This window comes from Pan troglodytes, chromosome 3, assembly GCF_028858775.2.
Source record: "Pan troglodytes isolate AG18354 chromosome 3, NHGRI_mPanTro3-v2.0_pri, whole genome shotgun sequence".
Lineage (NCBI taxonomy): Eukaryota > Metazoa > Chordata > Mammalia > Primates > Hominidae > Pan > Pan troglodytes.
Window position 1 is genome coordinate 34274192 of NC_072401.2, and position 27189 is coordinate 34301380.

General features: G+C 35.1%; 2 long non-coding RNA genes across 3 annotated transcripts in view; one reads left to right on the plus strand and one right to left on the minus strand.

Annotated features, from left to right (window-relative positions):
• Window positions 1–27189, minus strand: part of LOC104006020 (uncharacterized) — a 472234-nt gene that overhangs the window by 132158 nt on the left and 312887 nt on the right. Inside the window, exon 3 of the long non-coding RNA XR_010156524.1 lies at window positions 25774–25884. This is a non-coding gene — a long non-coding RNA (uncharacterized LOC104006020). The remainder of the gene's footprint in view (window positions 1–25773; window positions 25885–27189) is intronic.
• The window catches only part of LOC134809874 (uncharacterized), a 103688-nt gene that overhangs the window by 32533 nt on the left and 43966 nt on the right, over window positions 1–27189 (plus strand). The gene's annotated exons all lie outside the window — the stretch shown is intronic.

Below are 27189 nucleotides of genomic sequence, written 5' to 3' on the forward strand. Positions count from 1 at the left end.
AATTTACACAATAGTTTAATTAGTTTAAAAGAGTTTAAACGTGATGCAGGATTTTTGCTTCTTGGCTCAACTAGGTCTGGCTTCTTGTCTTATGACCACGAAGAATTAGGCATGCTGATATCAAAGAGTGAGTCAAGTAGTACTAAGTGAAAGGGAAAAGTCAGCAAAGACAAGAGTCCTGAAAGCTGGCTGCCCTCTTCACAGTTGAATACCAGGGCTTAAGGTGGGAATTCCTGGCAGCTCCACCCCATCCTTCCAGTGGGCATGCAGGCCCTTAGACCGAACTGCTCCGTATTGATTTATTTTCCCTACTGCGCATGTGCTAAGGAACGGAATTTTCCACTGCCAGCATATTTAGGTAAGCCCCCTGTGTATGTTCCCTTATCTGCACAAAACATCTGGTGTAAGCACTTGTGGGGCAGGTCAGAGGTTCTCTAGGGACCCTTTCTTTACTGTCTGCCTAAAGCAAGCTGGCTAACTCCTTTTAAAAGCATTTTCAAAGTTCTCTTAGTGTTACAGGGAAGATAGCTTTTAGGTAAATTAAAAACTAACATAGCATATAGTCCTCACACTTTATTTATTAGACCTGCCACTGTGTCCGATTAGCGGTATTCCTGTAATTTTACTAAGTCATGTCAATAGCTTGATCACTTAAGGTTGTGCAAATTTATCTGGGGAATTTCCTTCCAAGTATTTGCCTATGCCTTTAATGATTGAAATTAAAACTATACTACAATGAATCTTACCCCAACCTCCCTTTGGGGTTTGTGGGAATTGGTGACCTATGATTTTGAAAAATGTTTCAAATTCCTGCTTTACAATTAATTAGCTGTGTGTGTCATTTAGTATGCTGTTCAATCTCTCTGTGCTTCAAATTGGAATTTAAAAAGTGAAATGGAATTCTATATAATCATTTGGATTCTCTCCCAGTAATAAAATTTGATTTTTTTTCCTCATCTTAATTCTCTTCTATTCTCTACAAGATTTTCTAACTTGGTCAGAGGGAGTTCTTTCTCTGACTGAATCAATACTTGTTATGGAGTGAGGCAATCTTTAAACACAGGATATATCTGAGATTCAGTTGACTCGATTCCTGAGTTCAGCTAAAATACATTAAACATGTTTTCTATGTTCTTAATCTTCCTTGAAAGCAAGCTAGCAGGCAAAAAAATATATTCAATTCTTATCAGCTTAGCCCAAAATGTAAGAAGCAAAATCCTCTATCCTAAATAAGCATTTGGTGTACAAATGAATGTGACAGGCTTACAATAAGAAAAAAAATAAGTGCCTCTGAGGAACTGGAACTCGTTCCATGCTAAAGTACAGGTTGTGGCCTGTGTTGCAGTAAAACTAAATTAAATAAAAAGCAAGCAAGCAAGATGATAAAATACTCAAATATCAGTGTACTGCATAATTAAACTTCTAATTTCATTGACACTTTATTCTGAGAAAATGGACAATAAAATGCCTATTTAATGGACTATATTGACTCGATGGGAGACTAGTAAATTTCAGACATCTCTTTTAATTGAAGAAAAGCTGATAATAGAACCAAAGTGCACTTTTCTGTGAATCGAAGCCCATTTTAAGTGGAATGAGCATGTCTATGTGCATATGAATTATAAATGAATAAGTCATAAACGTTGGAAGGTCAGTAAAGTGCTTCAATGCTAATATTTTCCATTTTCATGACTGCAAATTACACATAAGATATTTATAAATAAGCACTTATTTTACTTCTTCCAAAATGAAACTTTGACTGGATTTACTGTTATTGTTGTTTTTTCCTCTATGTATATCTGTCATTTACAACTCAAAGTGATTCCTCAACAGGGGATATTTGGAATATCTGGATATATTTTTGCTTTTCACAACTGGGTGAGTAGGGGTAGGAGATTGCTACTGGCATCCTTTGAGAGAGGCCAAGAATGCTGCCAAGCAATGTACAGGACAGCAACATCCTATCTCCCAACAAAAAATTGTTTAGCCCAAAATTTCACTATATCACTCATCTGAGGTTGAGAAACCCTGACTGATATTAATAAAATATTACTCCACTATCCATTTCAGTTAAAGAGTGGATTTTGTAAGCTCAGTTCATTAAATTGCATAATATAAAGAAAGAAAAAAGGAGAAGCAATTGTGGTTTTTTAATTAGGATGAACACATAATGCAAATAATTTTTTAAAAATCACATCTATGACAGAACCCCAATTATATAACTGTATTATTCTCAGGTAGCATTGAATTTTTGGTTTACTATAACTCTGACTGTAGTCTACTTTGTCTCTCTCACTTAAATACAATCAAGACAACAAATGCCATGTGCTAAAGTAGAGATACTAATCCAAATTTAGAATTAGATAGAGCACACGTCTTATTAAGAAATATTAGAATATAACATAATAAAAATAAATTAAGTAGACATGCTGCATGAAGAAAAAACTATATTTTTGCTTTATTTTACCTAAAGAGGAATTAGAAAATATATCTTTGCAGCAGACTAATTGCCAAGTATGGAGTCATCTGCTATTTCAACCAAACTCTTGTTACAAATGTTTAGGCAAACATTTAAGAATAATATAATAATCTAAAGTATACACATATTATTTTAAAAAGTAACATGTTTCCTCAAAAATTGGAAAGTCAAAGAAGCACAAAAATTGAAGATATAAATTGTGTATAATTGTGATGATAATATTTTATGAAGTGATTCTCTTCCCTAGCCATTTCCAGGAACAATTGTATAAAGATTGCATTGAATCTCATTACAGAAATTTATCCAAATATAAGTATACAATCCTTTATTAATTCATACATTCATTAATATAATGAATATTTGAATTTTTACTGTATACTAGGAACTCACTGAAGGTAGACTTGGAAACAAACTAAATAAATTACCTCACATTATATTTTGAACTGACTTATTACTATGAAGAATAAATGTGTACATGTTTTGAGAAGTAATAAATGTTATGAATAAAAGTAAGAGCTATGTAGACAAAAAGCTATTGTCAAGGGTTCATGGCTACAGTCATAGGATGGGCAAGGAAGGAATCTTTGAGGAGGTTACATTTGAACAGAGGCCTGAGTGAACTTATCTCTCTCAACTGAGAACCATATTTCTCAAATGCAAAAACATCAATTGCAAAGACTCTGATATAGGACGATACTTGGCATTATGCAGAAAAGATAACTAAACCAGAGTGACTGAAGCAAGATAAGGGGAAGAGGGGCTTGGGCAGACAAAGACATGTAGGCTGTGTTTAGGAGGCTGAACTTTAAGTGGGATGAGAGGCCACCTAAGAAAGTGAAATAATACATCTAAGTTGGAGAAAGAGCACTCTGCTTGCTATGTGAAAAATAAAGAGAAAGCACATAGAAGTATATCTGGGGAACCAGTTAGGAATTTGCAAGACATGCAAGATATAAGAGGGACCTGTACTAGGGTGATACTGGAGGAAGAGAATAGTACAAATTAGGGTGTCCAATCTTTAGGCTTCCCTGGGCCACACTGAAATAATTGTCTTGGGCCACATGTAAAATACGCTAACACTAATTATAGCTGATGTCCTAAAAAAAAAAAAAAAACACCAAAAAAAATCTCAAAATGTTTTAAGAAAGTTTATGAAATTGTGTTGGGCTGCATTCAAAGCCATCCTGGGCTTAATGTACCCCACAGGCTGCCAGCTGGACAAGCTTGATTTAGTGCATAATTTGAAGTAGAGCTAATAGGCATTGCTCAAAGCTTGGACGATTTATGAGAAAAATAGAGAAAGGTAGATGGAGATAGAGATAAATATAGAGATAGAGAGATAGAGACAGAGATAGAGATGATAGAGATAGAGGTGGATAATTTATAAAGAAAAGAGGTTTAATTGGCTCACAGTTCTGCAGGCTGTGTAAGCATGGTGGGTTCATCTGCTCAGCTTCTGGGGAGGCCTTTGGGAGCTTCTACTCATGGCAGAAGACAAAGAAGGAGCAGGCACATCACATGGTGAAAGCAGGAGCAAGAGGTTTGTAGGGTGTCACATACTTTCAAGTAACCAGATCTCACAAGAACTCACTCACTATTGTGAGGACAGCACCAAAAGTATGGTGCTAAATCACTCATGAGAAATCCATTCCTATGATTCAGTCATCTCCCACTCTCCACCTCAAATATTAGGGATTACAATTCAACATGAGATGATGGGGTCATAGATTGAAACGATGTCAATATCTCTTCTTCAGTGAATTGCATATTCATGTCATTTGTTTCTGTTTTTCTCAATGGTTGATCAGTATTAGAATGTGAGGACTTTAGGAGTTAATCAGGTCATGAAAGCACAACCTCATGAATGGGGTTAGTACCTATAAAAGAGACCCCAGATAATTGATTTGTCCTTTCTACCATGCGAGAACACAATCAGAAGGGGCCATCTATGAACCAGGATACAGGTTCTCACCAGACACTGAATCTGCTGGTTCTTTAATCTTGGACTTCCAGCCTCCACAGATGGGAGAAATACATTTTTATCCTTTATAAGCTACCCAGTTGATGGTATTTTGTTATGGTAGGCAAATGGACTGAGACACTCTATATACACATTATATTAACCTGTGCAGTGTATGTTGTAAACATTCTCTCAGGTTTCCATTTACATTTAGATTTTTATTCACCTTCTGTTACAAAAAAAAAATTACTTATTGTTTTAAAAATCAATTGAATTTACCTGTAACAGGTTCTTACTTTTATATTTAAAAACACCTCCATCGAACAAATATGTTTAAAGTATATTATCTTCAATGTGATTATGTATTTATCTCTCATTAGGTCAATATTTTCTTTTAATTTTTTTGGTGATTTATTTAACCCTTAAACCCCTATTTACTTATCTAACTATTTTAGAACTTTTATTGATAAATAAATGCCAGGCACTGTACTAGGGGTCAGGGGGAAAATTGTTTTCAAAAATAAAAATGGTGTCATTCTTTGTGAATTTACACATGAGAAATACAGAAATCAGATAACCACTAAATTACATAGAAAATTCAACATTCCAAGGTGCTGCAAAGGAGAGGAATCAAGCTCTCTGCTTGGATATAAAAGACAGCTGAGCTTTCAAGAGAGATCAAAAAAGGCATTTTTATGGAAGTCTCAGGATAACATCTGAAAACCAGGTATAGGAGTTTCAAGGAACAGTCTAACAGGAAAAACATTTATTCAGAGATTTACCATCAAAGAGGAACATTCAGTGTTCAAGAAGCTGAAAAAATTTCAATTATTTAAGAAGAGAATGCCTTAGTCCAGTTTGGCTGCTATAACAAAATACTATAAACTGGGGGGCTAATAAACAACAGAAATTTATTTCTCACATTTCTAGAGGCTGAGAAGTCCAAGATCAACACACCTACAGATTTCAGTGTCTAATGAAGGCTTTCTAGTTGTACTCTCACATGGCAGAAAGGGCATATGAGCTCCCTCAGGACCTTTTTATAAGGGCACTAACCTCATTCATGAGGGTTCTGACTTCATGACCTAGTAAATCCCAAAAGCCTCACCTCCTACTACCATCACCTTAGGGGCTAGGATAGCAACAATGAATTTTGTGGGAATATAAATATCCATACCCTAGCAGTGAAGTAGAATTTGAAAGTAATCTTTCTTCCAAATAGTAAATACATTTTTCAGAATTAATAATTAAATTATTCACTCCCCATCTTTATTATGTACAACTATTTTTACATTTGTGTGAGGGTCTTAGGTTATTTGTGTCTTAGGAAACAAATATTTCTGTCTATCCTTTCATGATAGACACAAGAAATTGGTCAGATTATCAGGTAGCTTTAATCATTTGTCTCTTACAATATTAGAAAAATGCATTTTAAATTAAAAGCTATTTTTGAAATTATGCAAATGAGGCAACAATTTCTAATCACTTATAAGTTTTTTTTAATGCCAACAATTGTTTACTTCTTGGTACCTGATGATTGAATTTTCAGCCACCTCATATTTAATGGTGTGTCTTAATCCATAGTAAAACAATTAAAACCAGTGAGGTCAAAGAAACGCATGCTATTTTTTGAACAGCTCTCCAATGAAAGTTTGCCTTTACATGTGCTTCAATCAGTATTATAATAAAAAATAACTATACCGATTATCTTTTGAGAGCTTACTATGATTCACTGTCTTAAAAGCATTTCAGGCATATTATTTGATACTTAAAAATTCAACAGGAGATATGCATAATTTAACACATTTTATTAATAAGAAAATTAAGTTTCTGTGACAAATCCACAGTCACACACAATGATTCCAGAACCACTCTTATTTCAAAAGCCATGTGCTTAATTCCAATATTAATCAGTATTTATTGTTTCCTCCAATTATATTATAGAGTAGTGGTTAAATTGAGTTTGGAAAATCAAGTCTCTACATTTTTTCTAATTTCCAACTGGATTGATATATTTTTGGCTTCTCAGCTTAAACAAATAAAGCCATATGATTTATGTCAGGAAAAAACACTCTGGTGGTTACTGTGGCATAAATATTAGCATACCTCATCCCCCAAACATTTCAATGTACTTGATAAAGACTCAGCTCCGAATCATTTGATAAACTTGGCCTAGAATGCAGAATTTGGAATTACCTCTGGCAACATAAGCAAGACAATTATTTATTCCAGATTCTTGATTTATGCTGTGTAGTAAACAGTGGTTCTGAAGAACATATTATTCTTTTAGTTATAGATTTTTATGCTAAAGCTCCAACTCAAAATCACAAGAATTTAGAATTATATTTCTCGAAAACAACCATTCATACATACCTGTATATATTGTCTCCCTTTGAGGCATATAGCAATTTAAATGAAATCTTAACTTTTAAACTTAAAAATTTGTGTTTAGTAATAAACATTTATTCCTGCAAATGGAATTACTACTCAAATAACAAATACATATGTGGAATCACCAGATTTTAATACCTCACATGAAAACAGTTGTGGCAGAGAATGCTGTGTAGTTTAAGACCCCTGAGGGGTGAATAATTTTAAATCAATGACATTGTATATTACGCTTCTGAAATACAGCCTCTCAAAGGAGTTTCCCAGCAACACTGGTAAACATTATGCCATCTGTATAATTACTCTACATAGTTTTCATTCCTTTAACTTAAAAGGCATTTTTTTAAAAAAGGACAATATTAGAAACGGATTACTCTAAAAAAAAACTGACAAAATTTATCTGAAACATGAGCATCAGTTACACTGCAGTTATACTGCAGACTTCATTAGCTAAAATACATTACGGTCAAGTAGATGATACTCGGTAGCTTCTCTTCACAAAGTAGTCTAATCACCCAGACTCCTCTATCTCATAATTCTACTATTCACTAGATCCCAATTCATTCTGCAAGTGTTGGATAATGGATAGTGAATGTTGTGGTGTTCTGATAACTGGAATGTTGGCCTTTGAGGACTCAAAGCTAAGTGCCTCTCAGACATTGCTATGGTCTTAAAAAAAATTATCTTATCCAAAGTTACTCTTCTTTCCAGAGGCTATATACATAACTGACGACTGGTCATAAGAAGTACGAAACCCATTCCTTTGCCCTAGGTGTCGCCATCTTTGAAAGGCCATTCTGCTGGAGAACTTGCTGTGGGATTGGTTGCACAGGGAAGTGTTCAGCTCCACTCTCTGTCCATCCTGCTATCTTCAGTTCCTCACAACCATTATTCCTGAGAATTTTCCCAAATAAACCGCCAGCATGCAAACACATCTGCCTAGTGGAGAACCAAATTACAAGAGAAGAAAGACAATGTGTGGAAGGTATACTCCTATTTCTTAAAATGCCTTGCCTAGAAGCCATGCATACCACTTTCATTCATCTTGTAATAGCTAGAACTAATCTCATAACTACATATAGATGCAAGACTACTGGGATATATGTTGTTCCCCTGGAACACTGCTACAAGAGAAAAGGAAAACACAAATCAATGTCATGGTGGATATGCATCTTAGCTGTGGTTGCCGTAACAACATACAATAGACGTGACTTACACAATACACAGTTATTTCCCACAGTTCTGTATGCTGAAAATGTGAGATTAGAGTGGCAGCATAATCAGGTTCTGATGAGGACCCTCTTCCTGGCTTACAGAAGGCTGGATTCTTGGTGTATCCTCATATGGTTGACAGAGCAGCCTCTACTATCTTCTCCTCCTCTTATGAGGACTCTAATCCCTTCAAGGGGGCTCTGACTTCATGATCTCATCTAAACCTCATTAGCTTCCAAAGACTCTACCTTCTCATATCATCACATTGGGGGTTAGAGCTTCAATGTATGAATTTTGGAGAGACACAAACATTTGGTTCATAACAATATGTGAAGGGCTACTTTCAGAAAATGGGAGAGTTAGAATGAAAGTGGGTTTAAATTGCTATAATGCTTCAAGTACAACAATGAGATTTCCTTTTTACTTAGGCTTACATTTAATCTGGGTATGGGAAAAAATCGACTAATATTCTGTTTCATGGAATAATATTTTTTCAAGTAAGTTCAAAATAAATATATTTCTTTTTTCAAGATAATTTGATGATATGCATCATTCATTCACCTCACAAGTATTTTTAAAGTACTTCCTGTGCATTTTGCCAGACAATGGGAATCAGCTATAGAAAGACCAAATCTATATTCATATAGTGTTCATATCATATTGGTGAAAAGGGAAAAATAAATACATAACTTTTTCTTTTTTAATTGAGACGGAGTCTCTCTGTCACCCAGGCTGGAGTGCAGTGATGCGATCTCAGCTCACTGCAATCTCCCCCTCCTGGGTTCAAGCAATTCTCCTGCCTCAGCCTCCCGAGTAGCTGGAACTACAGACATGCAGCACAGCACCCGGCTACTTTTTGTATTTTTAGTAGAGATGGGGTTTTTGCCATGTTAGCCAGGCTGGCCTCTAACTCCTGAACTCAGGTGATCCACCCAACTCAGTCTCTCAAAGCGCTGGGATTACAGGCATGAGCCACCGCGCCCGGCCAAACACATAACTTTTATACTGTGAGTAAATTTATGATGAAGGCTATAGATGAAGAAGTTATAGAATTATAGAAAAATGGTGTGAAATTAAAATTAGAGAAACCAAAATCATTTACCAGCAAAGCTGCTGCGTATGATTGTACATATTATAGATAGATAAAAAACTGCTCCTGTTGGTTATGCACAGCACAACCAAGAAGGCTATTCTAACAGCCACTATTTAAAAGATGATATAATGTGAACAATATCTTTAAATATTCATAGCTAGTCTCCCAACAACACAGCAGGAAAAAAAATCTAAGTTTTAAAATTTGCTTGTGCACAAGACCTGTCATATAGCATACATCCAGTATATATTTCAGGAATGAATGTATATATGAGTTGATAAATGTATAAACACATATATTTATTTAAGATTGAGCAGGCAGATTAATGAACTTCAATTATTTGATTGTGTGGCTGGAGTAGTAAACTTTATATTACTCAGTAGGAATTATTACATTGAAGGGAAAAATTAGAAAGGGTAGGAAATGGCAGCAAATTTAGCCAGGAGAAATTTTTAGAAGGGCCAATTAGTTATGCATCAGAAACCATAGAGATTAAGCAAAGAAAGACAAAAGGGAGAAATTGGAAATAATTTGCATTCTTGCAACTGCAAAAGGCATAGTGTCAGTAGAACAATTTATTTATCAAAACACCTGTCACACTCTCTCTGTACTGGGGTGAAGCAAGCAGAGTTTCTGACCTCAGAGAGCTTGTATTTTACTAGAGGAAAATATGACACACAAATACATTGCATTTTCTATATGACTATGAAATAAAATAAAGCAAGTAGAGAGGGATATCAGTGATTATGTTTTTAATAATGTAATCAGTGAAGGCACCTGTAAAGTTATGACATTGGAACAAACAACTGACAGACATAAGGGATGGAGCAATTTGGATATCTGGAGAAAGAGACAAAACTAAATATAAAGGCTCTGAGTTGAGAGCATGCTAGGAATAATCAATAAATGAAAAGAGGATAGGTAATGTGGGGTAGCGTCCTGTGACAATTAGATTTGTTGTGTCTTTTACAGAGCACCTGGGTTCTTAGCAAATAGCAAAGGCAAATAAAAGTACATTCTCCTACTTGAACTATTAAACAACCCCAGGATAACATTGAAAAGGGCTTATATTCCAGTTTTGGATACTTTTTATGAACAACTATGTAACACTCAGACCTACACTTTATAAAATTTGGCATGTGTTTTGAAATGCTATAAAACATTTAATGTCTCCAATTTTAACTATTTATTTTGCAAAACTGTTTTAAACTCAAACCTTGTTTTTGCTACATAATCTATTAACATAACATTAAAGTTCTTATGATTTTTTTCATTGAACTTTGAAAAGTTTAAAGTGTATGTATGGAAGAAACTGTCAAACATGCTCATGAAAATTGAATAGATTTGAGCTTCCAATAGAGATGTGGACTTTGAGGACAGGTAATTTGTACATAGGTTAAGAAGTTATACATTTTTAAATCTGAAATACTGAGACAAAATAATTTCTGTACACACTGAACTATGATAAGAGATTTAGCTTTAAAAGGCACCTAATCCAAACAAGCCACTTGACAATGGACAACAGACACAGCAAAATATAGAAATGAGGGCCAAGGGAGGAAAAAATCAAACAAACAGTGGAGTTATGAAAAAAAAAAACAAAAATCTTAAAGATAAACACAAAGAATAGCACATTATGCTATTCATGTTAAATAATATTGATATTGGATGTTGAAAACATTTTCTAATCCTTTAGAAAGATCCAGCCATCATACCGGGGCCTGTCGGGGGCCAGGGGCTAGGGGAGGGATAGCATTAGGAGAAATAACTAATGTAGATGACCGGTTGATGGGTGTGGCAAACCACCATGGAATGTGTATTCCTATTTAACAAACCTGCACGTTCTGCACATGTACCCCAGAACTGAAAGTACAATTAAAAAAAAAGTAGCAATCCTCCTGAATGTAAGTGGCATTTGCTACCTTGGCATTTTTTTTCTCTTTGAAATATATTTTTATTTCAGCTGATTACTTATATGAAATGCTCTGAAAAAGCATCATAAGTTAATCAAGTCCACTTTATCAAATTTATGGGAACAAATCAAAAATTTATTGATAGATTAACAAAGCAAAAAACAAAACTAGGCAATGTAATGAGAATGCTCATGTATTATATATATGAATGCTGTGGTTTGAACGTGTTCCCCAAAGTTTGTGTGTTGGAGACTAAATCCCAAATAAAATTTTGGGAGGTGGGGCTTAAAATGAGATGAGTGGGACACCAGGGCTCTGCTCTCATTAATGGATTAATATTTTTATCACAGGACTGGGTTTCTTATGGTGGTAGTAGACTCATTATGAGTTTGACCCCCTCTTGCTCTCCTTCTCTTCTACCTTCCATCATGGGATGATGCAGCAAGAAGGCCCCGACTTGGATTTTCCAGCCTCCAGAAGCATAAAAAGTAAAACACTTTTCTTTATAAATTATCTCATCTGTGGTATGATATGAAGATTATCATTTGAATTATAAATCTCATATAAAAATCTTTCACTGGATTTCTTTAAAAAATACCTAATTGCAGCATACATTTTTATAAACACACAAAAAAAATCTCATGGACATATTGAGAGTTCCTATACGTGAATTTTGATGTGTGAAGAGCTGTGAAGCTAACACTTTGTTGTAAGAAAAAAGCTGGGGGAATTCTCTTGAAGCTGCATTTGAATATCATGCACAACATTTCTACATAGATTAATTTAATTGAGTTTGGGAGTGGATGGATGATAGGGATGTGAAAAGACTAAATCTCTGCCCCTGGAGCTACCCTTTGGCAGTGGCACTTTGCTAGACACATAAATCAGATGGTACTATGTGGACTGCATTTACAGTAAAGAGATGATTTTTTTTAAATGGTAGCTTCCACCCTTTAGAAACTGAGCAACTTTGGGTGAGGTAAGGAATCTCGAAATTACAAAAATTACTGAGTGCAAAAATGTACAAAGGATAAGAGCTCCAAGTCAAACGGTCCTGGGTTACTAGGCAAGCCTGTATTTTTAATATATTTTCTGATTTTTTTTTCTCTGTTACTCATTCCTTTGTTTCTCTTTGCTTACCTTCTGTAGCTATTTGAACTTCTTTAGGATTGCATCCTGATTTTTATAGTGTTTTTTAGTATAATTATTTGGATAATTTTCTTAGTAGTTGCTTTGGGTATTAAAATATTCATATGTAACTCATCACTGTCTGCTGGTATTGAAATTTTGCCACTTCAGATAAGTGTAGAAACCTTACTCCCACTTAGGCCCCGTTATCTTCTCCACTTCTAAAATATAATTGTCTTAAGTATTTTTTCTACATATATTTAGCACTGTATTAGATAAAGTTGTAATATTTGCCTTTACCTTCTAATATGGCTTGGGAAACTCATGAGAAGTAAAAATTGTTTATTATAAGTATCTTTATATTCAGTCATTCTGACGGTCTTTTTGTTTCCTGAAATTCCAGGCATTCTTCTGTTATCATTTCCTTTCTCTTTATTTTAGCCATTCTTACAGTCTGATTTGTTAATAACAAATAAAATTATTATTTTTTTCTTCATCTGACAATGGCTATATTTTACTTTCATTTTATTTTATTTTTTTAAGATTGGGTCTCACTATGTTGCACAGGCTGGACTCAGACTACTGGGCTCAAATGATCAGCCTTCTCAGTAGCTGGGACTCCAAGTGTGCACCACCATGCCCAACTACCTTCATCTTGAAAAATATTTTCACTGGATATTATAAAACCTGCAGTTGACAATTATTTTCTTCTACTTCTTGAAAACTATTGTGCTACTTCCCTCTGGCCTATAATGATTTCAGATGAGAAAACTGCAGCTATTCAAACTGATGTTTCTCTGTAAGTAATGTGTTGTTTCCCTGGGGATGCTTTCAGATTTTTGTCTTCAAATTTCAGAAGTTCAGTTATGATATTTTTTGTTGTATATTTCGTTCGTAGATTTATGGCCTGTTCCTCATCAGAAGTCTTAAACAGCATTTCTTTGAATTTTTTTTTTTTTGGCTCCATTCTCTCTTTTCCTTCTGGGATTTCAATAACCTGAATGTTACTATTATGTTACTGTCATGCAAGGCCCTGAAACACTGTTTCCACCTCTGAAATAGCCACTTAGTTCTTTCCTATAAATTTTATTTCTTTTCTGAGATCTTTCTATTTTTTGTTTAAGAAAATTTCTTAGCGATTATTGAATCATTTTATAATAGCTGCTTTAGAAATACTTGTCAGATTATTTCAACATTTGATTCGTCTCAGTGGTGGCATGCATTGTCTTTTCCTATTCATTTGTGATTTCCCTCTTGGTATAGCATTTTTAGATATTATATAATGAGTCTTTAGAGTCTATTGAATCTTTCCCCTGCATGGTTGTACCATGAGGGCTGGAGAGGTGTGTATGTTTAGCTTTCCACTGTGTTCCATTACAACCACCCTGGCTAAAGTGCAGTATTGCTGCACGTCTCAATTCAGATTAGAATCGAAACACAGCTCCTCCCAGGCCCTGCTGACCCTCCCATTGAAAGCAGGTCATTGACTATTATTGCCTATTTCCTCTGATTGGAGATAGAAATTCAGTTCTCCACTGGGCCTCACTGACATCAGGTGAGGAGCAAGATGGATTGTCAACTACCCCTCCTTCCATCACGTCATCCTACCTCACTGAAACCTGATGAGAGTGGAGGCTCAGCTCCTCATTGGGCCTTACAGATGCTGGAGGACAGGGAGAATTGGTCTGTGGACTGTCTCTGATTTGCATTGCAACTGTCTTGTTACTGTCAGATAGATAAAGAGGGAGGATCAGCCCGCCACTGGGCCTCAATGATATCAAGTGTAGGAAGGAGGTGGAGTTGATTACAAGCCCCAATGCCCACTGCCTTGCTCAGTCTCATTGATGTAGATGGTAGATGCTCAGCCTGACATTGGATTCCGTTAAAACTACTCTGGTTGAGGCAGTCAAAGTGATGCCTGCTTTTGCCAGATGGGGAAGAAGAACAGCTCCATTTCTGACCTACCAACACTCTCCTGGCAGGGAAATTGCATCACTACCACCGATTTCCACAAGGAAGGGGATGGAAGGTTAACGCTCTACTCAGCAAAGGGAATACCACCAGGTGGGGGAATTGGAGCACTGCTGCCTACTTAGGCCTGGCTTGGAAAACAGGGTTGAAGATAACTCTCTATTCTGTCCTGCAGAAACTGTGTGTGGGTGATAGGAGGGAAGAAAAAATTCTAGTTTTTCTGTTGGCATTTGGATGCAGAAGGATGAGTATTATTTAAAAGGCCACATCTTTCCCTATTATTTGGCAGGGGGAACAAGCATTATGTAAGTTTTTTGATTTTTTTTTGTTTGTTTTCCTATCTGTCTATTGCCAATGTAGGTTGAAAGTGTCACAACACTCTGTTTAAAATGTATGGGATTAAATAATGAAATGCAGAGAACTCAACCCTATGTTGTTCCTCAAGTTCCACTGTCCCTAGGTAGTCTTCCTTCTTCTTTCCTCCTTTGAAGTTTTTCTAGGTTTGTTTGGTATGTCTGGGGATTTTTAGTTGTGAAAAACAGGAACTGAGTGGAATGTGATCACTCTATTTTAGCAAGACTTTACTTTTATTAAACACTCATTATTAAACAGTGGTATCAAAGAAGAGTAGGATTTTGTAAAGTTAATATCATGGATGATATTCAAATAGTGTCAAAGCATCTGTAAAGACACTGAGGGAATAAATGCTACTGTGTGCCAGGGGATCTTTTAGACTGTTCTGGCAACAAAGCAGGGCTCAAGAGGCTGGAGGCATAAGCAAGAGCCTCATCATGAGAGCTTTATATGCTCAGGCAAGAATTTTGAATTTTGTGCTTTGTGGATGGGAATCTCTGAAATATTTTAGTATTATAATATAGTTAGGTTTACATTTTAGAATGATATGGTTTATTGCAATGTGGAAAATGTACCAAAGTAGTAAAAGGAAAAAAAAATATCAGATGGTAAGATATCAGGGAATGGTGGTGCGAATAGATAAAACAGGGTGAGTTTAAGACACAGTTAGGGGTTACAAAAAATCAAGAATTAGGTGTTCGTGTGAATTTGGTGTGAAGGGCTAGAAGAATGGATGTTGGAAAATGAGAGAGAGAGAAGAGTTAAGGATGTCTTCAATGTTTTTGGCTTGATATTTATATATCTATATATAGATATAGAGATATAGACAGACAGACAGACAGATAGATAGATAGATAGATAGATAGATAGATAGATAGATAGATGGAGTTTTGCTCTTGTCGCCCAGGCTGGAGTGCAGCAGCACAATCTCTGCTTACTAAAACCTCTGCCTCCCGCATTCAGGCGATTCTCCTGCCTCAGCCTCCCGAGTAGTTGGGATTACAGGTGCCTGCCACCACATCTGGCTAATTTTTTGTATTTTTAGTATAGACAGAGTTTCATTAGATTGGCCAGGCTGGTCTCTAGCTCCTGACATCAGGTGATGCACCTGCCTCGGCCTCTCAAAGTTCAGGGATTACAGGCATGAGTCACCGCGCCCAGCCTGGCTTGATATATTTGGTTGGATGTTATACCATTATCTAATATTACAAATACAGAATGGATGTCAAAAGAAGAGACTAGTTAGAAAGAGCTTAATTAACTACACTTTAAACAAGTTGAGCTTGACTGCTTTGAGGTATATATGTAGAGCATTCCCAACAGAAAAAAGAAGTTGAACATGAACTTGAAGATCGGAAGAGAAATGTAGACTGTCATCAGCAACTATTTCGAAGTTAAGATCATGTATATGGATAAGATAGTAACAAGAATGCCTACCAGAAAAGCAAAAACAAACAAACAAACAAACAAAAATAAAATCAAGACAGAATGAAGAAAAAAATGCCAAGAATCTATATTGGGCAGATGCAGAAGAAAAACTCAGCCAAAATAACTGTGAAGAACAACTTAGAAAATTAGAAAACTATGTGAGTGATATTAAGGACCACAAAAGGGAAAAGTGTGCACATTAGAAAAATGGTTGAGGGTGTTAAATGCTACGGTGCTTTTCATTCTTGTCGCTTGAAGAGTGATTCAAGGACTGGCATCAGCATCATCACCTCAGAACTCATCTAAGATGTAGAACCAGAGGCCCCACTCCTGAACTACTACTGAATTAGAAGCTTCATTTCTTTTAAACTTCTCCATGTCTACAGATCACCTAGGGATCTTGTTGAGATGTAGGCTCAGTAGGTCAGTGGAGACATCTAACATTCTTCATTTTTAACACATCCTTAGGAGAAGCCTCTCCTGCCAGTTCATGGGCCACATTTCAAGCGTCAACCCTCAAGGTGGCAGGAGGCCACTAATAGCTGATAGCAAATTGGACAGTAGCTGGAGTTCAAAAATTCACCCTTTGTTTTTTCTTAAAACATTTTTGTTTTGTTTTGATATTTTTTGAAATATGCCATATATATTGTTAAATATTTGTTAAAGGCAAAAGGAGAAGGCACAATTTCAGAGTTTTTCTCTAGTCAGAAGAATTGAAAAGGACAGCTAATAATTAACTAAAACACATTTGAATATGCATATTCACGTATCGCTTAGCAGGGGTTTGAGTGATTGCTACAATGACAGCCATATCACTAATAATCCAATTAAATGTTTTTCAGAATAAAGGCAACGTACTACTAGTTTTGTCATTGTGGTACATAATTATATACATACTTCTCGTTTTAATCATTATTTAGAAGTACTCAACTTACAGTCTAAGAACTAATATTATTTGTAAAATTGCCATAGAAAAGATTGCACTTAATATATAAACTTGTGCTTATTTTGGAGACTATTCTCTAGAGAAGTGATACTTTAAATTTAATGTACATATAAACAATGTGGAGAGCTTGCCCAAATGAAGATTCAGATTTGGTGGGTCAAGGTAAGACCTGAGATTCTGCATTTCTGTATGCTCTCAGGAAACATTCAGCCCCAGCTTTCTCTATTTTCTTCTTCTGGATATATAACCCAGATGCTCTTTTTATACATTTTTGAATTTTCTTGATTTAAACATGGACTTCCTATATTGGCCTATTCTTCCTTTATCAAGATAATAATTCTTCACTCATGGGATTTACACTATACCTGGCTTCTTCTGAAAAGCCTCCCTTGATACCTATATCTCCTTTAATCAAAGTGTACTGCACAGGTAAGTAGTGTTGGCATCAACTAGAGACTTGTTAGAAATCTAAAATCTTGAGTACTACTTATGCTGTGACAGAAGCTGCATCTATTTCAAATTCAGGTGATTTTTAGACCCTATAAAGTTTGATCATGATGGCCTTAAATTATGGCCTGGGTCCTCTTCTTATACGCTATCATGTCACCCTATACTGTTACCCACTTTTCTAGTAAATTGAAAGTTTCATAAAAGCAGGGATAAAATCTGTTTCATATCAGCAACTATGCTTAGTGCCTAGCACGGTAGCACACACTTAATACATTTTTGTTGAATAAATGTTTGAGTAAATGAGCAGAAATAGAATAGTTTGAGCTTTAAAAACAATTGAAAGCTTCTTTTTTCTGGTATTTTACTTTTATTATTCATGAGACAAAATGTCATGTATAAACAAGGAGAAGCATATTTCTGATAAATTTAATTACATGTAATATATCAGTATCATGTTTTTGAATTACTGCATATTCTATATAGGCTTGCATTTTATTACATTCATGAAATATTAAGTCAAAAGAAAAGCAAAATTAAAATTTTAGAAAGATTGCATTTCTATGTATGTGCAGCTAAAATAATGCTTGTTCATTGTGTTGTGAGTTTGTCACTGCTGTGGATTTTAAATTTAAGGTGCAATTTAATTTTAAACTTCCGTTGCACTAACCATATATTGACAAGTCATATCTTTCTCTCTGTGCTTCATTTCACCCACTCATGTTTAAATTCTTGAAAAATGGAGTCTTGGATTTATTAATCTTCCACTCTTGTTACTTCCAGTCCTCTCACTGTAATCTCAACCCTCATTAGCTTTCATGGTCTATTAGAATCACTGCTTATCTACAGTCTCTGTATAGATTGTCACTCTGCTCCTGCAATCAGAGTAAGTTTTATAAAGGAGCCAATGGATCGCCCTTTTTTCCTGCAAAATATTTTAAATAGATACCTGCAAGATATTTTAAATAGTAGAATAGTATACACAGACTATTCTACATGCCTTATTCTTGTTAATTTTTAGAAATATTCTTCATTTGGAAAATCATTAAAATTTGCACAGAAGACTGTTAATATCAGTTTCCTCACATGGAAGTAAATGAAAAAGGTGAACGTAGGCCAAGATAATTAGTGGTTTTTTTTTTTTTGCATTGTTTCACTTGTTACAAGGGGAATGCATTACTTTTGTAATGAAATTAGAAAGGTATTAAAATAACTTTGTTAAACCTCTTGACTATTCTGAGTTACCTATTGCCTTAATAATGCTACAAACAACCACTAAACCTCAGTAAAACTATAATAATGAACTGTTATTGAGCTCGTGAGACTTTAACCCAGTGAATGAGCAAGTCGAGGGAGTTATTCTTGTCTTGCCTGGGCTACCTCACAGGTTTTGGAATCAGCCATGGGTTGGCTAATTCAGGATCGACTCAGCTGAGATGATAAAAAGTGCTCATCTCTGATCCATGTCTCGCATTTCAGCAGAATAGTCCAAATTAGTCTGCTCTCCTAACAAAGTCTGAGGAGTAAGATTGCAAGCAGAAAAAGACAAGTCATTTTTCTTGCCTCTGCTTATTCATATTTCCTAACATCTTATTGGCCAGCGAAGTAAGAAGACTGAGCCAGAGTCAAGGAATGGGGCAGAACTTCTCATTCAGAGTTGCAAAGTTCCATGGCAAAGTGAGCCAATGCAGAAAAGAGAGATAAACTAACTTGTAATATTTAACTATGTTCTACATTGTCATTTCTTTGGTCGATCTATGTAACTGACAAACATTTATTTACTTGTGAAGCAATTGACTCTAAATTGGTCATATATATGTATATATATGTGTATGTATGTGTATATATGTTATATATGTCATATATACATATATGTCATATACGTGTCATATATATGTCATATATACACATATATGTGTATATATGTATGTGTGTGTGTGTGTATATATATATATAAATCTGACTAGGGTAATGGAATAGCAAAGGGAGGAGCTGGTGAGGACAAGATTTTTCAGGGAAAGACATATGAAGGCGCTCTATGGTAAAGGAGTAAGTAGAGTAAGGCAATACAAAGGTTTAGGGAAAGTGTCTTCCAGTCAGAGGGAAGAACTGTGTGAAGCCTCTGGGGTAGGGACAAACATGTTAGTATTTTCCAGTCTTAGCATGTCAGCCTGCCTGTAGTGCAATAAGTGAGGAAGGCAGTGGGAGGAGAGGAGGCCAGAGGGCTGTGGAGGTCACATCATCTGGGTGGCTTGACCCCTGGGTGAAGAGTATGAACTTATCTGACGTGAGTTAAGAAGTCATTTGAACATTGAAAGTAAGCCAAATTCATTGCCTAATTTAAATTTTTATAACTCTAGGACTGCACAGAATTTACTTCTCTCCATATATATATATATATATATATATATATATATATCATATATTTTACATAGGAGAAAACTTCATTTTACATACGAGAAGACTGAGGCAGAAATATGTTACAATAATTACTTTATTAGTACAGTTCTCACTGTCTATCTTGGATTAATAACTAATGTGATGATGTTGAAAATGCCAGACATAAGTTTTAAAATAGTAACTAAAATATATTTAATGATCCATAAAGAATACTATTATTGGATTGAATACAAGTTAGATAAAATTTTTACAATAATATATAGGACCATATATCTGGGAGTCAAAACACTACAACTCATGAATTCAGTGTTTGTTTAATCAAAATGGACTGAACATAAAGAGTTCAGTGTGTATTACACTGCAGTTGACAAGACATACAAGATACTTTCACAATTTCTATATGTGGACAGGTTTCCCTGGCAGAAATATAAACTAGGTGTTCTCTAAAGATAGTGACAAAGATTAAGTGATTTGACAGTGGAGGCAAAGGAAACATAAATTCTTTTGAAAGACTTGCAAATCTGATATTTTCTTTTCTTTGAGACGGAGAGAATGTTTTAAATAATCCAACTTCATGTGATAATAGTGATAATAAAGAGGTAGAGGCATAAGTGGCAAAAATAAATTATTATAATTGGGAAGAAAAGGTGGCCATGGAACATTCTACCTCCTATGAAAGACTATAAAATTTACAGATAGATTAAATTCTGGTAAATAATATGATCAACCTTTCCGCCTTTATGGAAGAAACTGAAACAATCCAGATTAGTTAACAAGATGCAATTCCTCCAGTCAGCACTAATGACTCTATGCTTCTGGCTCTATGCCAATCTTTACATTAGGAAAAATTGCCCACAGATGTTTCAGTAAATTTATAACCTTGCATAGACCTTGGACAGTAAATTCTTTATCTGATATTAAATATCATGATGTTTTTACTTTGACACTATATAACTAAGGCTTTATATCCTTGTAGCTCCATTTCTTCACTTTGAAATACAATGTGTATTTAAATTCTTAATGAACCATGAATTTGATAAGACCCTTTCACTCCTTATCATGTCTAGTCTAATGGGATGCAGCATGGCCTACACAATGCTGAGAATCAGGAACTACTTCCAAAACTTCATTTTTTTCAAACAAAACTTTCAGAGTTTTTTCTATATATAAACCCAACAGTTGTATTAAACCTAGTTGTTTAAAAGAAAAAGCATCTCGTCTCTCAGGTTCTGTGTACTCAGACTGGATTCAGCTCCATGGTCCTTCTGCTATGGACACTTCACTTGTAGTATCTTGTTGACAGCCAGTTGTTGGTAAAGCCAGCTACAGAATTTGCATGGCTGGTGTAGTAAAAATGCAGGCTAGCTGGATTAAAAATCATTGAAAATGTCTTGGCAGCAACAGCAGAACATTGAACCAGGTACAAGACTGATCTAAGTTCAGGACCCTTCTAAGCATGAGGCCTTTGTATGACTGCACACTCATGTGCCCCTAGCGCAGGCCCTGGGTGTTGGCAAGAGTGGGAGTCCTTGTTCGGTTGACTTGGATAATGGTACAGCTGGACTTCACTCATTCTGGCTAAGAGTAGTCTTAGGGCATCTCCTTTCATATGACCTCTACACATGGTCTTTCCATGTGGTCTTTCCAGCAAAGTAAAAAGACTTATTAGATGGCAGCTCAGGGCTTTCAATAATAAACATACAAAGGGAGAGAAAGGAACATTACTCGGTTTCTGGAAAGCTAGTGCCAGACTTGTCATAGTCACTATGTTCAGTAGGTTAATGCAGTCATAAGTCACCCTAAATTGGATCAAGGACATGTACACTGGGAGGCGTGGCTTATTAGGGGTCATATCTAGGAGAGCAGCTGTCATGCTGCTCATTTAGTAACTCAAGAATTAAGCCGTGATGTTTTTCAGGTCTATGTGCAAACATTACCTGCCTTGAAATGTAGTCCTTGGTCACCCTAAATAAAATGATCTTCCCATCTCCTCATGTTGACTTTATTATCATCTACTGTCCCACTAGAATATTTTCTCATGAGAGTAGGGAATTTGTCTTGTCTGCTGCTGCATATTCAGTGTTGAGAAGCATTCTTTACAAAAACTAGGTAATTAATATTTGTTAAATAAATGAATTAGTAAATCTTACATACCACAAGAGATATGTATATATGCATATCTATCTAGTATTAATCTATCAATCTATCTAGTGTATAGCTCCCCTTTAAAAAAAAATAGAAAGAATAATTTTGGTTTCAGGGCCAGGCTAGGTGGTACACGCCTGTAGTCTCAGCCACTCAGCACATTGAGGTTGGAGGGTAGTTTGAGCCCACAAGTTCAAGGCTGCAGTGAGCTATGATCATACAGCTAACTGCAGCCTGGGTGACAGAGCAAGACCCTGTCTCTATAATAATAATAATAATAATTTTCATTTCATTAGAGTAGCTTTGCTGGTCTGGAGGGCAAGAATACATTCAAGAAAATGTTTCAATTTGGTGACTGAACATGATTTTGCATACCAGATAGGCCTGTGCAGTGGTTTATAGTCTGGGAGCTATATCAGTCATGTGTCATAAAGATAACTTTCTGATTCAGTTTATTATCATCCATATAAACAAGTTTGTCTTGCTTTTACATAACAATACTTTTCATTATATGGTGAAAAGTCTTGGTTTTTCTGTGTATTTCTTTGTAATTGTCATATGATTTTCTCTAAATGCAGGAAAGATACCAAGAAACAGAGTTAAAGAGAACAAGTGTGTTTGATGAGAAGAAGAGATGGGAGAAATTGACTGCATAATGATGGTTACTCAAAGCAATATATTTATATATTTGTATATATATGAGTGTTTGTGTTTGTGTGTCTTTCTATGTGTCTCTGTAATAAGCATACATTTACATATGTATTTGTGTGCGAATATGTGTGTGTGTATATATACTCACCAATTCACTTATACATATATATACACACACATATGTACTTTTCCTATTCTGCGGGCTAGTGGTTATGAACAAATAAGGGCTTATGAACAAATAAGTTTATTTATAAAAACATTTAAAAATCAAGTTAAAGCAGAAGAGAGCATTGCCCTGCCTATACCCCAGAAAGGAATAAGTAGAAAAATTATAGAGAAAAGGCAAAGAGCTCACATGAGCACATCTATGCAGTTAGCCTATATGCATCTATCCTAAAGATATCTAGAGATACAACTGTGTCCCTGAACCCAGCATTACTCAGGGATATACATTTCCTAAGAGTCAAAGCTTTATTGACATGTAGCATTTGGCTCTTTGCATTCACTTATTTGCTCGGTCTAACTCATAGGCTAATTCTTGAATAAATAAGCAAGAAGCTGTTTTCAGTTAGCCTGTACCAAGTTATCTACCATACTGTCTTTGAATGAAAGTAGTTTTGAATATTGTGATGCAGATCCTGAAACAGGTTGATATTTTTTAAATGACTTGAGTATAAATATTTCCTGAAGGATAACAGCAAGTAGTAATATCCTATTCATTACATTATATTCTAAATAAAATTTGCATCAAAATATATAAAATTTCCCTTTCCCTCAAAAACTACTATTGCTTGAACTCTCCCAAATTCATCTAACACAAGCCCAAATCTTGTAACAAGATTAAATGTGGATGTACAAACATACAAATATATACACACTTACATATATCATGCATAAAAGCTATGTATACATTTGTATATGTCAGCAAGACTTTACTGTAATTCATAATTTTATATTAAAATTATAGTCCTTAATATTCCCTGATTTAAGTTTACTGAAGTCCATATTAGTCATCTTTCTCATAGCATATTTTGAAAGCTACATGTTCTATAATGAAGGACAATGCCAGGGCAAGACTGGGGTGAACACTTGAGTCTTATTAATCAAAGTTTAAGGAAGATGTGTTTTAAATTTATTTGAACACCCTTGAACTATTAATTCTGAGATATACAGAGGTATTTTCCAGACAGGAGTTTACTCTGTCACCCGGGCTGGAATGCAGTATCACGATCTTGGCTCACTGCAACCCAACCTCTGTCTTCCTGGCTCAAATGATCCTCTCACTTCATAATTATTATTTTGAGATGGAGTCTTGCTCTGTCTGGCACCATCTCTGGTCACTGCAAATTCTGCCTGCCGGGTTCAAGCGATTCTCGTGCCTCAGCCTCCCAACTAGCTGGGATTACCAACACGCACCACTATGCCCAGCTAGTTTTTGTATTTTTAGTAGAGACTGGGTTTTGTCATGTTGGCCAGGTTGGTCTTGAACTCTTGGCCCCAAGTAATCTGCGTGCCTTAGCCTCCCAAAGTGCATGAGCCACTGTACCTGACCTTATAACGTATTCAAAAGTATCTGGGTACAGACCCGTTCCTCAAAATGAGAGTTATTTAGTTAATTGGGGAAAAAAAACCATATTTAAAATATACACTTTTTCAAAAGTTTCTATCTAAAATAAATGTGCATGCATGGTTCAGCTGATGGCAAATCCTGTGAGATTGAATACCTGAGGGGGAGTGGGGACTTTCCTTCCATGGATTTTTCCAGTATCCATATAAGAAACCCCTGAGTGATCATGAGAAATCCTTACAAAATTTCACCAACCAGTTTATAAGCTTCAATGAATTATCTTGCTTTTTCTGATATGAAGTTTTTTTTCTCATGGGATAAATGGATTTGAGATATTGTTGCTTTTATGGAAATTGTAGCCATTTTATCATGACATTCCAAGGCAGTATTTCTTACCTATTTATATTTATCTTTGTGTCTAAAGTTGTTTCCAAGTTTGTAAGTATTAGATAAGCATCTCTCCAGATTTAATCAGTGAAATTCTACATACAATATTAGAACGTACCTTACTGCATAGTTTTGATGTATTGCTTAAGAAACGAAAAGATATATACCCTGGTTTGGTTTAATATATACCTTCAGAAGAATATTTGAGTTGGATAGAAACAGTTTTGACATGCACTTGAAGACTATAAATGCTGCAAATGACAGCTTTTAATCAGTGTGATAAATAGCAAAGGTCTGTAAATGGTATCAAATAATTTCTAAAAATGAAAACTAATTTTCCACTCCCACTGCTAGCAAATTTGTCAACCACAGTTTGATAGAACCAAAACATCTGCTCTTTGAAGCTGTGTAAACTCTCTCAGTAAAATGATGCATTATTTTGTTTTCAGATATACATTCATCTCTTTCCTAATTTAGTATGTTTATGAAGTACTAAGATAAGTTCCTGATTGGAAATTGTATGCAGTTAAATTAAAGACAGAAGTTTCGTTGCTTAAAGTTTTAGCTTTAGCTTTGCTCTCTATCTTCCTTTTGAATTTCTTTCTTATGGTGCTAAAGATGAACATGTATATTGCTCCCTTTTCCAATTATTTTATTTTTGAAGTTTAAGAAAGTTAATTCATGTAAACAATGTAAAATGTCATTAAAATTAATAAGTATTTAATAACTCAGATATAATTATCAAGAATTTCATTAATCATCAAAGTGTTTCTATCTTCTTCATTTAAAAATACATGTCTTTTTTCAACAAAATGAGAAGGAAACCCACAGACTTGAAGAAAATATTTGCAAAAGATACATAGGATAAAAAGCTGTTATACAAAATATACAAAGAACTCTTAAAACTCAACAACAAGATAACAAGCAATCCCATTAAAAGGAGGCAAAAGACAAGCAGACAGCTTGCCAGAAAAGACATACAGTTAAAAGTAAGCATCTGAAAAGGTGTTCAACACCTTATGTCTTTAGGGAATTTTAAATTAAAACCACATCGAGATTCTACTATACAGCAATTAGAATAATCAAAATTCAAAACACGGACAACATCAAATGCTGGTGAGGGTGTGGAGCAAGAGGAACTTTCATTCACTGCTGGAGGGACTACAAAATGATACAGCCACTTTGAAAGACACTTTGGCGTTTCTTACAAAACTAAAAATACTCTTACGATATGATAGAACAATAATGGTTCTTGATATTTACTCAAGTGAATTAAAAACTTATGTTCACATAAATACCCTTACCTGGATGCTTATAGCAGCTTTATTCCTAATTGCCAAAACTTTAACCAGGATGCCCTTCTGTAGCAAGTAGATAAAGTGAGGTATATCCAGAAAATGAAATATTATTCGGCACTAAAAAAAAAAAAAAGCTATTAAGCCATGACAGGACATGAAGTAGATATAAATGCATATTACTAAGTGGAAGAAGGTAATCATAAAAGACTACATACTATATGATCCAGCAATACAACATTCTAAAACAGGTAAAACTATGGAGGCAATAAAATGGTTGTTTGCCAGGGGTTAGGAGAGAGAGATAGATGAATGGACAGACATAGATAATTTTCAGAGAGTGATACTATTCTGTATGATACTGGAGTGGATATACACCATTATACATTTGTCAATACCCAAAGGATGTACAACAGCAAGAGTGAGCCCTAATGTAAACTATGAATTCTGGATGATGATTGTATGTCAATGTACGTTCATAATTTGTAACAAATGTACCACTCTGGTGTGGAATATTGATGGAGGGGCATGTTGTGAGTCTGTAGAGAAAGGGGGTATATGACAACACTGTGCACTTTCTGTTCAATTTTGCTGTGAACCTAAAATTGTTCTAAAAATAAAGCTTATTAATTAAAAAATGTGTTTCTTGATAACTAATTTTGGCATGCAGTTTTGGTCAGAGTTATGTTAAATACCTACTGTGGGTCAGATGCCATGTATATCCAAGATAAAACAGAACCAATAGGAGAGTAAAATTTATATATAACCTCATATAGATATAAAACCATATATATAACCTTATATATATTATATAAATATATAGAGATAATTTTATTATAAGATATTTACACACATGGTATTTGAGGCTGAGATTTCCCATATTATGCTGTCTGCAAGCTGGAGACTCAAGAAAGCTAGTTGTGTGGTTCAAAGGCCTGAGAGCTGGAGAGCTAATGATATAGATGGCATAGATTCCAGTCTGGCCAGAGAACCAGCAGTGCCAAGGGCAGGAGAAGATTGATGTTCCAGTTCATTCTGTCAGGCTGACTTAATTCAATCTTCCTCTACCTTTCTGTTTTATTTGTGTCTTCAATGGATTAGATAATGCCTGCCCACCTTGGTGAAGGCAGATATTCTTTATTTAGTCTACTGATTCAGATGCTAATCTCTTCCAGAAACACTCTCACAGATACACCAGTTATCCCTCACAGATCAACCAGTTATTCCTATGGCCTAGACATGTTGAAACATAAAATTAATAACTCATAGTATATTGTGAATGTAAAGATGAAAAAAACATTATCATATATCTAAAAGAACTTATTGTTTAGTAGGAAAGAAGAATGTCTGGATGGTATTTTAAATCTTATTACCCTGTTTGAATTCTAAGATAGTTTCCTAAGGAAAATGATTTGTGGACAGAAA